We start from the raw sequence: 15419 nt of genomic DNA, 5'->3' as shown, positions 1-15419 counted from the left end.
AATCAAGGGAATTGATAGCAATTATCATAAATGTAATAGAGGGAAATATGGCCTTAATTGTATTACCATACATAGGGGCCGAGTCCACCCTATATAAGGGACTCGGCTGCTTTCATTGTAGACACAACAACACACAACAAAACACATAGAAACAATTCCAATCTAATACAATGTAGTCCATAAAGCTTTTCCCGTCTTTTACCTTCTTCATTTGTATTTTATTTTCCGCATTATATTTTCAACTTGGTATCAGAGCAGCTAACGATCCGTAATTCGTTAGTTTGTTTGAAAACCAATTGTTAATATACCTATACAAAAACAAACAAAAAAATTCACACAAACCAAATTTGATACTTCGATTTATCATATTGTCATCCCCACAAACCAAGCCCCTCGACTATAAATCCGAGCGGCATACCGGTGGCTAGTCGCGCCGGCCGAAGGCGTGGCAGCTCCACCGACGGCGGCAGTAGAGGACAGGCGGAGCGGCGGCAGAACGCGCTGGAAGTCGAGCCTGCTTCGTTCCAGCCGAAGTCAAGGGCAAGCTTCAATCCGGATGGCCGGCGACGGCGTCGAGTTGCCGTGAAGAAACGAGAGACGGCGCTGGTTCTCTTCTTGAATTAGGGTTTATTTTGGAAGATTGGGGGGAATTCCTACTTAGCGTAATGTAAAGAGGGATTTACAATAAATCCCTCAAGTCTTGTTAAATTACAGCCAATACCCCATTCATTTTTTAATTCCAGTAGATAGCCCCCAACTTCTACTATATTTCCCCACGACCCCAGCCAAAGTAATCATACACAAAGCCCCAAGCAACTTTCAGAAAATATCAGGGCAGTCCCGAAACCCATTCCGAAACTTAAGAATTTTGCAAGAGTATGTTATATGCTCATGCAATTGAGAAAGAACAAAAGGGGTTGATTGGCCCGTGGTGGGGAGCGCGGATCAGGAGGTGACAGTAACCCTAGATCCGGAGATAAAATCTGTATTCAAGGAATGTCCGGCCGAGGGGGAGAGGATGAAATCCGACCGAAGAATTCCTCTCCAAACCTATGTTGGCCGAGTAGGCCAAAGACGACAGCCGGTGAGAGGACGAGAAGGCTGTAGAAGAAGTTTGTCTCACCAATGGAGCATTGAGAATGTGATGAAAAGGATCAATGGAGGAATGACCCAAGAGCAAATAGTTAAAGAATTATCCGGTTGAGGGGGAGAGGTCAGCCCCAGCCGGATAATTCATCGAGGTGACTATGCCCGGCGAAGAAGAAGCAACCGAGTCAAGGAGAAAGAAGTAGCTGACTGATCTACAGGAGAAGAAAACAACAAGTAGCTGTGAAAGGAGGCGCGGTGCATGATCATCACATGAGTCAAAACTGTTAGAATTAGCTCCTTGACAAGAGTCAAAACTGTCAGAACTAGCTCCTCGACAAGAGTCAAAACTGTCAGAATTAGCTCCTCGACAAGAGTCAAAACTGTCAGAAAAATTGAAGAAGGCTCCTCGACACGAGTAAAAACTGTCAGATTGGCTCCTAAGACACGAGCAAAAACTGTCGGAATTGGCTCCTAAGACACGAGTTAAAACTGTCAACCAAAACTGAAGAACTCCTTGATATGAGTCTAAACTTTCAATGATGAATTGAAGAAGCTCTATGATACGAGCATAAACTATCAATAGAAAATTGAAGGGCTCCTAAATATGAGTATAAACTATTTATCAAATTGGATATCGTGCAAGTTGAATATCGAAAAGTTCGATACTCAACTTGAGGGGGAGTGTTGAAGATCAGCAATTCAAGCAATCATGGGCAATCAATCAAACAACAATCAAGGAGATTGACAGAGCAAGATTTAAGGAAGATTGACACAGAGAATCAAGGGAATTGATAGCAATTATCATAAATGTAATAGAGGGAAATATCGCCTTAATTGTATTACCATACGTAGGGGCCGAGTCCACCCTATATAAGGGACTCGGCTGCTTTCATTGTAGACACAACAAAACACAACAAAACACATAGAAACAATTCCAATCTAATACAATGTAGTCCATAAAGCTTTTCCCGTCTTTTACCTTCTGCATTTGTATTTTATTTTCCGTATTATATTTTCAACAGTATGTGTATCGTTTAAACAACAACAAACCTTGCTGTGTATTTTTAACACAGCAGGGGATCCTTTCCCGCCTCTGAGTGCGATTATAATTCTGCATTTTACATGATAAAAAGCTCAGCCCAGTGGTAAATCATTAATGAAACCCAAACAACAGATATGTCATGAAATTGGGCCTTTTTCTTGAAATATCTGACAAACCAAACTTGTCTTTAATGACAATATAACAATATTAATATGGTTCGGCGATGCATTCCAAGTGGAGTTCATTTATCAAAAATGGAAAAAAAGTGAACAATATTTTGCGGACGGATCGAAATGACAAAAATAAACAACATTTCACGGACGGAGGGAGTATTTTCCACTTTAGGCTAAATCTTCACGATTTTATTTTTGAGACCTTTCCCGAAAATCCTTATGCTAATTGAGTAAGGATTGTACTTATGTATTGCTTACAACTGACGCAATTTTATTTATTTATTTGTACTCTTATCAATAGCATCCTCAAGAAGTCAGACAAACAGATGTCAAAAAGATTTCTTTCTTTTGACACTTAAAAATAAACTACTATAGTTTATACAATAAAAACGAATCTTGATATTGATTTCTATCGTAAATAGTTATATTTCATATGATATTGAGTTGAGATTGATAAATAAACGAACACGAAAAATAGCTACTCAAATAACGCTCGAAACTTTTCACGTTACAACAAATGAAAAAACAAACGAATGTGACAATGATAGTAATTAGTAAATACATTTTCAAGTGGCGTCGGACGCATTGCAACGGCACAAGGGGCAAGAGTTGTGGATGGACAGCCACCGGAAAATGCAGTTTTCATGTAAAACATGGCCGCAGTGCACTTTCTTGCCGCCGCCTGATCCAAAGCCCCTCCATGCATTCGCGGCTGCCTGCATCAATCGCCGGCATCTCCTCCACCGCGAACCTGGCAGTGGCGACCCTGAATCAATGGCGGACACACTAAGGGGTGGGGGAGGGCTTAAGCCCCTACCCAATTTTTGATTTCTCCTTTTTTTTCTTCTTGTAAAATTTTTAATAATTGTAAAATTGATCGCCAGCCCTTCCCAAAAAATGGTTCCGAGGAGTAAATTATTGAAAGTTGAACGAAAAGAAGGGGCTGAATCTTAGAATTAGAATTGCACAGTAGAAAAAAGGATTGCTGACTGCGTGAAGAAGAAGAAGACGACTTGGGCATTAAAATACAATATAATACTCCTAAATGATTACTATTAGTGGTTTTTTTTAATAATTATTTTCAATTCAATTTTATCTTTCTAATGGACTGTATTTTTATACTCCTAGTTTCCTCTTAAATTTTCTCTTCTAATGCACTGTTTAAATCGTTCTATTTTATCAGCCATTTTATTTCATTGCTTTTGTGTTTTAAAATCTTCTGATAAATAAATATTTTATCTTTCTATTTTGAAGTAATTAGACACTATAATTATTTATCCCACTCTAAAAACTGGAAATCATGGTTACACCACTATGTGCGCACACATACACACATATCTTTAGTATATGGAGTACTATATACTCTCTTCATCTTCATCTGCTATTAACAGTCCCAATTTGCCATTTAGTCTACTCGCGGTTAAGAATTTCGATTTACTTTTACTTTAGTAACCGCATTCCACTAACTCATTTCACTTGCATTTTATTATAAAACACGTTTAAAAAAATGAGTCTACATTCTACTCTATTTTTCACCCATTTTCCTTTATATTTTTCAAAATTCATACCAAATTCAACCGAGACTCCTAATCTGCTGTTCAGAGAAAATACAGTAGAGCCCCTACCAAATAAAATTTCTGCGTCCGCCCCTGCCCTGAATTCAGCTTCAAGGTTGTGGTTACTCCACTCTACCGTTGACAATCCACTCACTCACTCACCTTGCACCGTCATGCACTCACTCACCTTGTCATCTTCAACTTGATCGACAATGGGTTAGTTAACAATAAGAACTTACATATCTGTTCTAAGTTACTTGAGTTATACTTTATTGCAGGTTGTCCAAAGTTATATTAATCAAATTTCTTTTTTGGTAACAATAATTATTCTCACTTACCTACTTCTTTCTCCCTTATACTTTATCTCACTGCAATTCATTTTTAAACATCAATTTCTTAATCTCGTGCTCAACATTACAACAAATGAAAAAACAAACAAATCCGACAATAATATCTACATTTCAAGTGGCGTCGGACACATTGCAGCGGTACAAGGGGCATGAGTTATTGATGGAGAGCCACTAAAAAATGCAGCTCTCATGGAAAACATGGCCGCAGCGCACGTGCTTGACGCCGCATGACCCGAAGCCCTCTATGCAGACTGCGCATCCGCGGCCGCCTGCAGCCGTCGTCGCCATCTCCTCCACCGCGAGCCGGGCAACGGCCATCCTGAACTGAGCTTCAAGGTTGTACTTGTTCCATTCCTATAACACCCCGAAAAAAAAACAAGAGAAAAAAAAACAAATTAATCTAATTAAATCTTTTCCTAGTTGACTTGGTCAAATATAGTTATCCAAACCCATCAACAAAAGATTTATTCATATCTCCGCTCCCTATAATCTCTCTATCAAACCAAATCCAATCTTTATAGATACACACCCATAGTGATATATATATTCCACCGATCCTGTAAATTAAATCATTCTCTCAAATCCCAAATAATAAAATACCGTGAGAGAGGCGGTTCTCCCCGCAAATTGATTTACTTCCGATCAAAGGTAATTTTCTCCAAATCATGAAATCTTCCACGTTTTGTTTCAAAGCATAGCTTCATGTTTCACAGTAGTTTACATAAGTTTCACTCTTAGGCCTTTTAGATGAAATTTTAAATCCTAGATTTCTGAAAAATGTTATCTGCCATTAATATCGAACTATTAGAACTTAATAAAAGATTAGTTTGAGTGGAGAAGAAAAAGGGGAGGGACGGATCTGTTATGAGAGGCGGTGCCGCACGACTGAGGCGCCGGCTGGGCGGTGCTAAAGGGGCGACTGGCAGTGGCAGACGACAGCTGCCTGAACGAGCTAGCGGCAGCGAGTTTTACCGACGGAGAAGCAGCCCTGTGACGCGGCGAGGCGGCAGTATGGCTTCCCGATTGAAATTATCCTTGGTTGCTTGTTTTAATATGAGTTTAGAGAGAGAAGAGAATTTGAGAATTTCTGTTTTGCTTAACATTTGAATGTGGGGGTGTTCTTTGGTAGCCGGCAGTTTTAGAGAAGGGACTATATGTTTCTTTAATTCCTTCTCCTTTAATAAATTGTGGTTGATGTTTAATAGTGGAATGGTGGAAAGTGGTGTTGCTTTGGGAAGGGGATATATGTACGCAGTGTTGTTAATTTGGCGTTCGGGTCGCTCGGGTCGCCCGGGTCGAGACCATCACCGCCCCAACATGGGTGGGTTGATCGAGATGCATGGGTCGCACTGGGTCGGTTGGGTCGGCGGGGTCGAGCGTTTCGGGTGGGTCGAGCGTTTCGGCTACAGTGTTTTTGCGTATAAATTTTACAGAGATTGAAGGAAGTGATGAAGGAAGATGATGGAGAGGAGAGATGAGAGAGGAGTATAATTATGAGCCTTGGGAATAGACATCGTTTGTCACTATTCATTTGTTTAGTGGGATTAGGAAAATTTAAAAAATTGACATAGTTTATCACACTTTTTAGGCCGCAATAAAAATATTATTTTACCAAATTTTTTATTAGTTAAATTGAATCCAATATATTTACATGGATATATTGTCAATCCAAACATGGAGTATAATTTAATGGTGGAAAATGAGTATATTATTTTAGGAATAAATTAATATTTGTTCTTCTACTATATAAACGTTTCGAGATTCAAATTGTACTATTTAAAGTTTTATTATTTTATTTATATAATAATCTATTGTATTAATCAAATTATTTATTAATCTTATATAGGTTTGTCTACTAATACATATTCATTTATTTTTTACTAATTTTTAAAATAGATTTCACATTCCACTCCTATTTTATTATAAGTTAATACTACATACAAAATGACGCACATTTCATAAATATTTTCTTTGACATTTTCAGACAATGGTTTCAATTATTTATTTTGTGTTATACTTATGACTTATGAATTGTTTTGATATTTTGATAATTTCTATTTTTCACTTTATCTCTATTCACATGAATTACGTCTACATTTATATTATTTGATATATTATAAACATTAGAGTAATATATTTATTTGATTTAATATTAAAAGGCAAAAAAATTAGCCTAGATTAGTGGGTCTCTCGACCCAGTCGACTCGTCGACCCGCTACCCGAATTTTGACCTTATCGACCCGGTGCGACCCTCGACCCTAACAACACTGTATGTACGTGTGATTGGAAGGATGAGTATTTGACTTGGTCTTTTTTTGTGTTTGTTTTGAAGTTGGAGAATTTGTGGGTATGTGTGTTTACATACAGAGAGAAAGAGAGAGGATGTTTGTTACGTGAGATCCTGTTCAAGTAAGAAACCGGGTAGTGGGTAATTTGATTGTGGGCCACTTTTTAATTCTTGGGCCGATAATTTAATTGTGGGGAATTATTTATTTAATTCTTGAAATAATTCAAAGTTAGAAATAAATATAATTGCGAAGGGAAATAGTTGTGATGATTTAGTTATGCGCTTGTATAATTTTTGGAATTTATTCCGACATCGTGGTGGAAATACGAGGAGCCAACGGAGGAACTTTGGGCGGCCGGAATTAATCGAAATACCTAAGCTTCTAATTGGGAAAAATTTATAATCTTGAACGAAGAAAATAATTTGGAGACATAGAATGCATGCATTTATTTTCCTTATTTGAAAAGTGTGTTGATTTATGTATTATCTAAATGCTAAAGGTGATACCTTGCAAGCGAGACGTGATATCAATGGAAAGGAAATAATTTCGGATTAAGAACTTGAGGTGGGCTTTCTTTTTAAATAAGGGTTGTGCTCTAAGTGTATTTTTATGTGAAAATGATATGAATATTTGTCATGCCGTGTTTTATTTTATTCTATGGAACCTATCTGATATGGCTTCTTTCATCAATGGATAATCGAATTCGGGTCTGTCTAGGGAGTGAGTCCCTATTCAGGCTAGTGTACACCTATGGAGATCGTGAGCCGTCTTTTGGGTCGGCCAGTCTAGTGACTTGGAATGTGGCCACATTCCTTGTCATCAATGGATCAGACATGGGAGATAGCTATGGGAAAATGGTTGATCAACCGAGTTTTTACAATGGAAATTATTTTAGTGTCTTGGGCGATTTATAAAGTTAAAACCCTGAGGTCACTCAATGGTGGCATGATAAATACTTTTTATAAAATGTTTTCGGCATGAGTCCACTGAGTGCATCAAGTACTCAGCCCTGCATTTCTTATTAAAAATGTGCAGGTTGAGCGTGACGGGTGCGGTGGGTGTTGAGCAAGACCGTTGAAGAAATTTAAGTGTGTAGAATGTGTCGTGTCTTCACACGTGGCATATTTCTTCTCTCAAATGCTTCCGCTAAGTAGTTGTTCTTCTTTTGATTTCTTGTATCGTTGAGATTAGTATTCATTTTTGAGTTGTTGATTGTTGAGATACTCTGATTTTATTCGAGTTATTCCCAGTTGTTTAGAGCTATGGTCGAGTTGTGTTGTTTTCCCATTTCTTCCCCGCTTCTTTAATCCTCTCCTAGTCGCGATCAACCGTGTTTTCTATCCTAAGAAAATGCGGGCGTGACAATTCCACCGCTGTGTTAGAGAGCCTTGTGCAGAGCAAGCTGAGGTTCAAGTCAAGAAAGCATGCAATGTTGAATTGCATGAAATGGATGAGACAAATGATTCTTTAAGGTTGTGTGGAGCACCTGACAAAGTCAGGATGCAAGGAGTGCAATCTGGACCACTGATAAAGGTTGGAGATCTGCCAACAGTTAAACAATGGGACCACTGTACTTGGAGAGACATTGTGGCCAAAGGAATGACAAAGAGGAAGCTTTAGCAGAAATCTGTTTGTTTAGTGTTATGTTTATCAGAGTTTGTTACATTAGTGAAACAATTAGTCATGGCATTCTAGATGCTTCTACCTAGTGGTATAAATACTGTAATGTTGAACCTTATCTCTTATGCAATGAAACAATGAAAATTCTCTCGATGTCTAAAGCCTTCTTATTCAGTATATCAATGTCTATTGTCATTCTTGGTCACATCTTTCATGGTATTAGAGCAGGATCTTCATGATCCTGCCTCTCCTGCCCCATTTCCGTTTTCCTTTTCTTTTCCTTACTTGATTTTCGTTGGGAAATGGCAGATCCTAATGCTGTTTCTTATGGTGCTGTGCCCCTTTTCTCACAGCTACCACCCATATCAGTGAAACTAAATGATGGGAATTTCCTCATGTGGCAACAACAAGTTGATGTTGCTGTCTATGACTACGGCCTTGAAGGGTTTCTTACTGGGGAAGCTACTGCTCCACCTCAGATGGTTCCAGATGCAGAAGAAGGAACATTGGTGATGAATCCGGCCTTTTTGGCATGGCAAAGACAAGATAGAAGGGTAGCAGGATGGCTGCTCTCATCTTTGTCTAAAGGAGCCCTCACTCTTGTTGTGGGACTCAGATCAGCAAGGGACATATGGTGTGCTCTTGAAACAAATTTTGCTAGTCGCTCAACTGATAAAGTGATGCAGTACAGACAACAATTGCAGAATTTGAAGAAGGACTCACTCAAAATGAGTGAATATCTCAGCAAAATGAGAACTTACTTTGATCTCCTGGCTTCAGTTGGTTGCGGGATATCAGATGGAGAACAGACCCTGTATATCTTGGGAGGTCTAAATCAAGAATATGACCCAGCTGTGTGTGCTGTCACCTCCAGATCAGATCCATGGAACTTAGGAGATGTGAGCTCCTTCTTGCTGAGCTTTGAAGCAAGGATGGAAACCACCAGAGGAAATGCAACAAGCATTGAAGGTTCACAACCCACACTGAATCTGGTGCAACAAGCTGGACAGAAAAGAGATTTTCCACCTCCTTACTCCAACAAATTTGACAATGGAGGAGGAAGAGGTGGATCATGAAACCAAAGGGGAGGACGAGGTGGCAGAGGCTTTGGCAGAGGAGGAAACAAAATAGTGTGTCAACTCTGTGAAAAACCTGGCCATTCTGCAGCGAAGTGTTGGCATAGATTTGAGCAGAACTTCACTCCTCCTCAGGTCCAGTTCAAAGGAAATCCATCTCAACAACATCAACAAGGCTATTTCAACCCCTCAGCTCACATGGTGCAATCTATTCCAAGGTCACCTTCTGCCTCCTTCTCGGTTGGGAACCAGTCAGAGTTCAACTATGATGCTGGACCTTCCACAAGCTGGTATCCGGACTCAGGAGCAACTCATCACATCTCCAATGATCTGAGCAACCTGAACATTAGCTCAGAATATACAGGAGGTAAAACTTTAGTTCTTGGAGATGGATCTGCTGTTTCTATTTCTAACATTGGTGAATCTGCCTTTTGTCCACAATCAGCTTCTTGTTCCGGAAAACTTCATCTAAAAAATCTTTACTTTTCCTTCCAAAGAAGCCATTCCTGTTGTTCACTCTGTCAGTCTGGATTCTTCCAACTCTAGCAGCTGCCTGGACATTTTCAACTCTAGCAGTAGTTCAAGTGGTTCATCTGGCCTAGATATTGCTTTGTGGCACAATAGACTAGGTCATCCTACTCTAGATGTTGTTAAAATTGCTTTGAATAGCTGTAAAATTCCATTTGTGTCAATGAAATCTCCCTCACTTTGTGATCCATGCTGCATTTCAAAGGCACACAGACTCCTTTATACTCAATCTACTTCTGTCATAAATTCACCTCTTGAGTTGATTCACAGTGATTTATGGGGACCATCCCATGTTCTTTCCAGAAATGGCTTTTCGTATTATGTATCTTTTGTTGATCATTTTTCAAGATTCACATGGATTTATCTCTTGAAGCACAAAAATGATGTGCACTTAGCCTTTAAGGAGTTTAAAGCTATGACTGAGAATCTCAATAATTGTAAGATTAAAACTCTTCAGTCTGATTGGGGAGGTGAGTTTCAAGGGTTAACTTCTTTGCTGAAAGAATGTGGTATCCTCCATAGAGTTTCCTGTCCTTACACACCACAACAAAATGGCCTAGCTGAGAGAAAGCATAGGCATATAGTGGAGACATGATTGGCTTTGTTAGCTCAAGCTTCTTTACCTAAAAAATTTTGGGATGATGCATTCATTACTGCTGTTCATCTGATAAATCCAATGCCATCTAAGGTCATAATGAATCTTTCCCCTTATGAGAAGCTGAACTCTAAGAAACCTGACTACAGTTATCTAAGAGTCTTTGGTTGCTTGTGTTATCCCCTTACTCGGCCATACAATAAAAACAAGCTGCATTTCAGATTTGTTAAAGCTATCTTTTTGGGATATAGTCCATGTCATAAGGGGTATAAGGCACTTCAACCAGATGGAAAGGTGATCATCACAAGAGATATCATTTTTGATGAATTCAATTTTCCTTTTAAGTCCATTTCTTCTGAGAAAAAGAAAGAAAAATTCACTTTTCCTCCAGAATCTCAAAATTTTCCCTCCACTCCATTCATGACTACTTCACATTTTCCAATCCCTCCAGATGCTCCACCCTCCCCTCCCGTTTTTCAGCCACACCACTCTCACTCCTCTTCATATCCAATTTCTGGTTCTGCTTCTCCAACTTCACCTGCTTCTTCCCAGATTCCTCATAACTCCTCCCCTATCTCATCCAGCTCCAGTGATTCTGATCCTGTTCCTATCACTCATCCCATGACCACCAGATCCAAGGCTGGCATATTCAAGCCAAGAGTGTTTACTATACAGCTCTCACCACATCTCACTCCTAGGTCTGGAAGGCTGCTATGTTGTCTGAATTCCTTGCACTTCTCAAGAACCACACTTGGATTTTAACCATACTTCCACCTGGCAAAAATCTGATAGGATGCACCTGGATCTTCAAGATCAAGTTTCACATTTTTGGAGAGATAGCTAGGCATAAAGCAAGACTTGTTGCTCAAGGATTTTCACAGCAACCAGGATTTGATTTTAATGAAACCTTCAGTCCGGTTGTCAAGCCTACAACCATCAGAGTTATTCTCAGCTTGGCTGTTTCTCTCGGATGGTCTGTCACACATCTTGATGTAAATAATGCCTTTTTAAATGGGGATTTGAAGGAAGATATCTACATGAAACAACCACTTGGTTTTGAGCAAGGAAGGCCACATCTAGTCTGCAAGCTCAACAAGGCAATATATGGGCTCAAACAGGCTTCAAGAGCCTGGTTCTACACAGTTCACTCCCTGCTTCTCACACTTGGTTTCACTCAGTCACGAGCTGATGCTTCTATGTTCCTTAGACACAGAGGGAATGGGGTCATATATCTTCTAATTTATGTAGATGATATGCTAATTACAGGGAATTGCCCAGCTTCTATTCAAAAGGTGATATCTCAATTACATTCTCACTTTTCTTTAAAAGATCTTGGGGAGGTGAGTTTGTTTCTGGGAGTTGAAGTAATCAAGACTGCTGAAAATGGTCTTCACTTATGCCAGTCCAAGTACATCAAAGATCTCTTAAAGAAATCCAATATGGTGGGTGTTAAGGGTTGTCCTACTCCTATGTCTTCTAGCTGTGAGCTGAGCAAGAATGTAGGTGAAGCAACATCTGATCCAAAAATGTATAGAAGCGTTGTTGGGGCACTGCAATATGCGTCCATAACAAGACCAGATATAAACTATGCTGTGAATAAAGTGGGCCAATACATGTCTGCACCATTAGACACGCACTGGAGGGCTGTGAAGAGAATACTTAGGTATCTCTCTAGAACTGTTGATTTTGGCATTCAGATTCGCAAGTCTAATGGTGAGATATCAGCCTTCTCTGACTCGGACTGGGCGGCTGATCTTGATGACAGAAGATCCACAAGTGGTGTATGCGCTTTCTATGGAAGAAACTTGATTTCCTGGTGTGTGAAGAAACAGAATGTGGTAGCTCGTTCAAGCACTGAAGCAGAATATAGGAGCCTAGCACATGCAGCTTGTGAAGTGACTTGGTTGAATTCATTGCTGGGTGAAATGAAGGTACAGAAGAAGTGTGATCCAGTCATTTGGGTGGACAACCTAAGTGCGATTGCACTGACTTCGAACCCAGTGTTGCACGCACGAACCAAACACATTGAACTTGATGTGCATTTTGTAAGGGACAAGGTTCTTGCTATAAGGAAATAGAGCTGAGACATGTCCCAACTCTAGACCAGATAGCAGACATCTTCACAAAGCCTTGAAGCCAACAATCCTTCGTGAAGCTGCGGGAGAAATTAGGTGTTGTGTCTCTTGCCTCACTCGGATTTAGGGGGCGTGTTAGAGAGCCTTGTGCAGAGCAAGCTGAGGTTCAAGTCAAGAAAGCATGCAATGTTGAATTGCATGAAATGGATGAGACAAATGATTCTTTAAGGTTGTGTGGAGCACCTGACAAAGTCAAGATGCAAGGAGTGCAATCTGGACCACTGATAAAGGTTGGAGATCTGCCAACAGTTAAACAATGGGACCACTGTACTTGGAGAGACATTGTGGCCAAAGGAATGACAAAGAGGAAGCTTTAGCAGAAATCTGTTTGTTTAGTGTTATATTTATCAGAGTTTGTTACATTAGTGAAACAATTAGTCATGGCATTCTAGATGCTTCTACCTAGTGGTATAAATACTGTAATGTTGAACCTTATCTCTTATGCAATGAAACAGTGAGAATTCTCTCGATGTCTAAAGCCTTCTTATTCAGTATATCAATGTCTATTGTCATTCTTGGTCACATCTTTCACGCTGAATCTTCGTCGGCCACTGTTAAAGCAAAGTAGTGGTCGAACATTTCATCCATTAATTCCAATTAATAATTATATATGCGTGTATATATAGATATATGATGTGAGAGGCAATTTGATTAAACAGTAGTAGAGTTGTAGAGTTCCCTCTGGATTATGGTTTCTCCCTATTTATAGACTAGTTGATGGCAATTTGTAACAGTTTAAACAAAGAAGCGTACACGCAATAGCCAAAGCTCGAAGTTATAATGATATTTTTTGAAAATGTAATGTTTATTTATGTCCAGCAAGTTTTATGCCACGAGGGGAAATTATAGATGTCACAAGCTTTACAGTATTTTTTTATATTGGATTTGCTTTTCGGAAGTCGATACCCACTAGCGTAAATTAATAAATTAATAAAATGGTCTGTACAGATAATTTGAGGTTAATTGTATTCTAGTTTGTTTTGGTAAATTGGAAAACAGAGGATGATGCAGATTGAATTATAGATAGTATCATTTTACATAGAAAAATTATAGTAGTACTACCATTGAATGTGGCTCATTAACATTCTAATTTTTAAATTTATTTGATTTTTAAAGATATGAAGAAAGAAAATGGGTTCTTTTGTGCAAAAGTATAGGTGCTCCACTCGGCACTCGACCGTTTCAGAAAGAATGGTGGTGTTCGGTTGCCTAGATAAAATAATACCAAGATATAATTTAGGATTGAGTTGTGAGATTATTTTAGTGGTTAGCTATGACTAATTATCCATCTAGGATTGAATCTCATGAACCAAACACACTACATATTTAATCCGGGATACAATCTTGCAAACCGAACACCCCCAAACTTCACATCTCCATCTAAATCATCTTTCATGTTTCTCTACCTTTTATTTTAGATCTGAAATAGTTTAGTATTCATAATTTATACTCCGTATATTATACTGTACAACGCAAAGATTGTTGTTATACGGATAAAGTTGATATAAATTCAATCATTTCATACTAATTATTTTGAAGGTGAGGAAATTTGGTGCATATATTTCTAACTAGTTACACCAAATATGTAATGCCCGAGATAAGAATAGGGTGAACGTCAATGCAAAAGTACACACAATGAGCTACTCCAACGTCTAAAATGGAGGGAGCATGATTGAACCGAAACATACCAGAAAGACAAAAATTCCAGGAATACATAGATATGAGACTACAAGGGTGTGATCCGTTGCTAACTTTTCTTAAGTTGCTAACTTGCTAACTCATTAATATATTGTATTAAAAATGTCAACACGATGATACTGAAATGTCAACATAAACTTGAGTTGATATTTTAATACATTGTGTTGACATTGATATTTAAATGTCAACACAGTTTATTAAAATGTCAACACAAATATGTGTTGACATTTTAATGTGATCATGTTGACATTTTTAATACACTATGTAGATGAGTTAGCAAGTTAGCAATTTAAGAAAAGTTAGCATTTTAACGCACCCCTGAGACTACATTACTACATATTCAATGAGAGCTTAACAGATTTGATACGAGCTAGTCATACCAACAAGATGTCTCATCTTTTCTGGTGTCTATCTCATAAGAACTACAAAATTAAGCGTGGTTAGCTTGTGGCAATTCCAGGATGGGGGACCCCTGATAAGATTCTCATAAATCGTGTGGATGAAGACAAATCTCACTGGAAATACTTGTGTTGGTTTGTGGAGACATCCGTCAATATGAGAATCGGGTTGTTACAAAACCCAAACCCATTTTATGTTTAAAAATGTCACATTAAAATATGATTTTACTCAAACTAATTACACTAAAGTCAAACTCAAAACAAAGTATTATATATTCACTTACTTTTTATTTTAGTTATACCAATATATTCTACTCTAAATTACACATTAAATACATTAAAAGTACTGTGGTAACATTTAAATTTAAATCAAAATACATTTCATGATATCATACCACAACGTAGACATAAATACCAGCTAAAATTCAAAACTCAAAATTTGTAGTACTATATATTTCCCACAAATGAGACTGATATTTTCATATCTTATTTTGTCATATCGTATTAAGTACTCTTAAAATCAAGTGTCTTTCATTTTAGTTATTTGTCTTTTATTCTTTTTAAGTATTTTTTTAAAAATTTTAGAATTTCCATATTATGCAATTTAATTATTAATATTAGTTGAACTATTAATTTATTAAATTTCTTAATATAATTCATTAGTTGAAGAATCGATGGCGTGCATCCCTATTGAATTGAACGAGCGGAGATCGAGCGCAAAATCATGATGTTTTGGCATATGAGGTGTTCATAGCTATCACCAATTTAAATTGGTTATATATAGTACTAGATGGAGTAATTTGTTTGGACAAAAATATTCAATAAGACTGAGAATTAAGACATGCATATACATAAAATTATGAGTACGTTT

The sequence above is a fragment of the Salvia splendens genome, chromosome 21, assembly GCF_004379255.2.
Source record: "Salvia splendens isolate huo1 chromosome 21, SspV2, whole genome shotgun sequence".
In the NCBI taxonomy this organism is placed as follows: Eukaryota; Viridiplantae; Streptophyta; class Magnoliopsida; order Lamiales; family Lamiaceae; genus Salvia; species Salvia splendens.
This window is presented reverse-complemented; position numbering follows the sequence as displayed.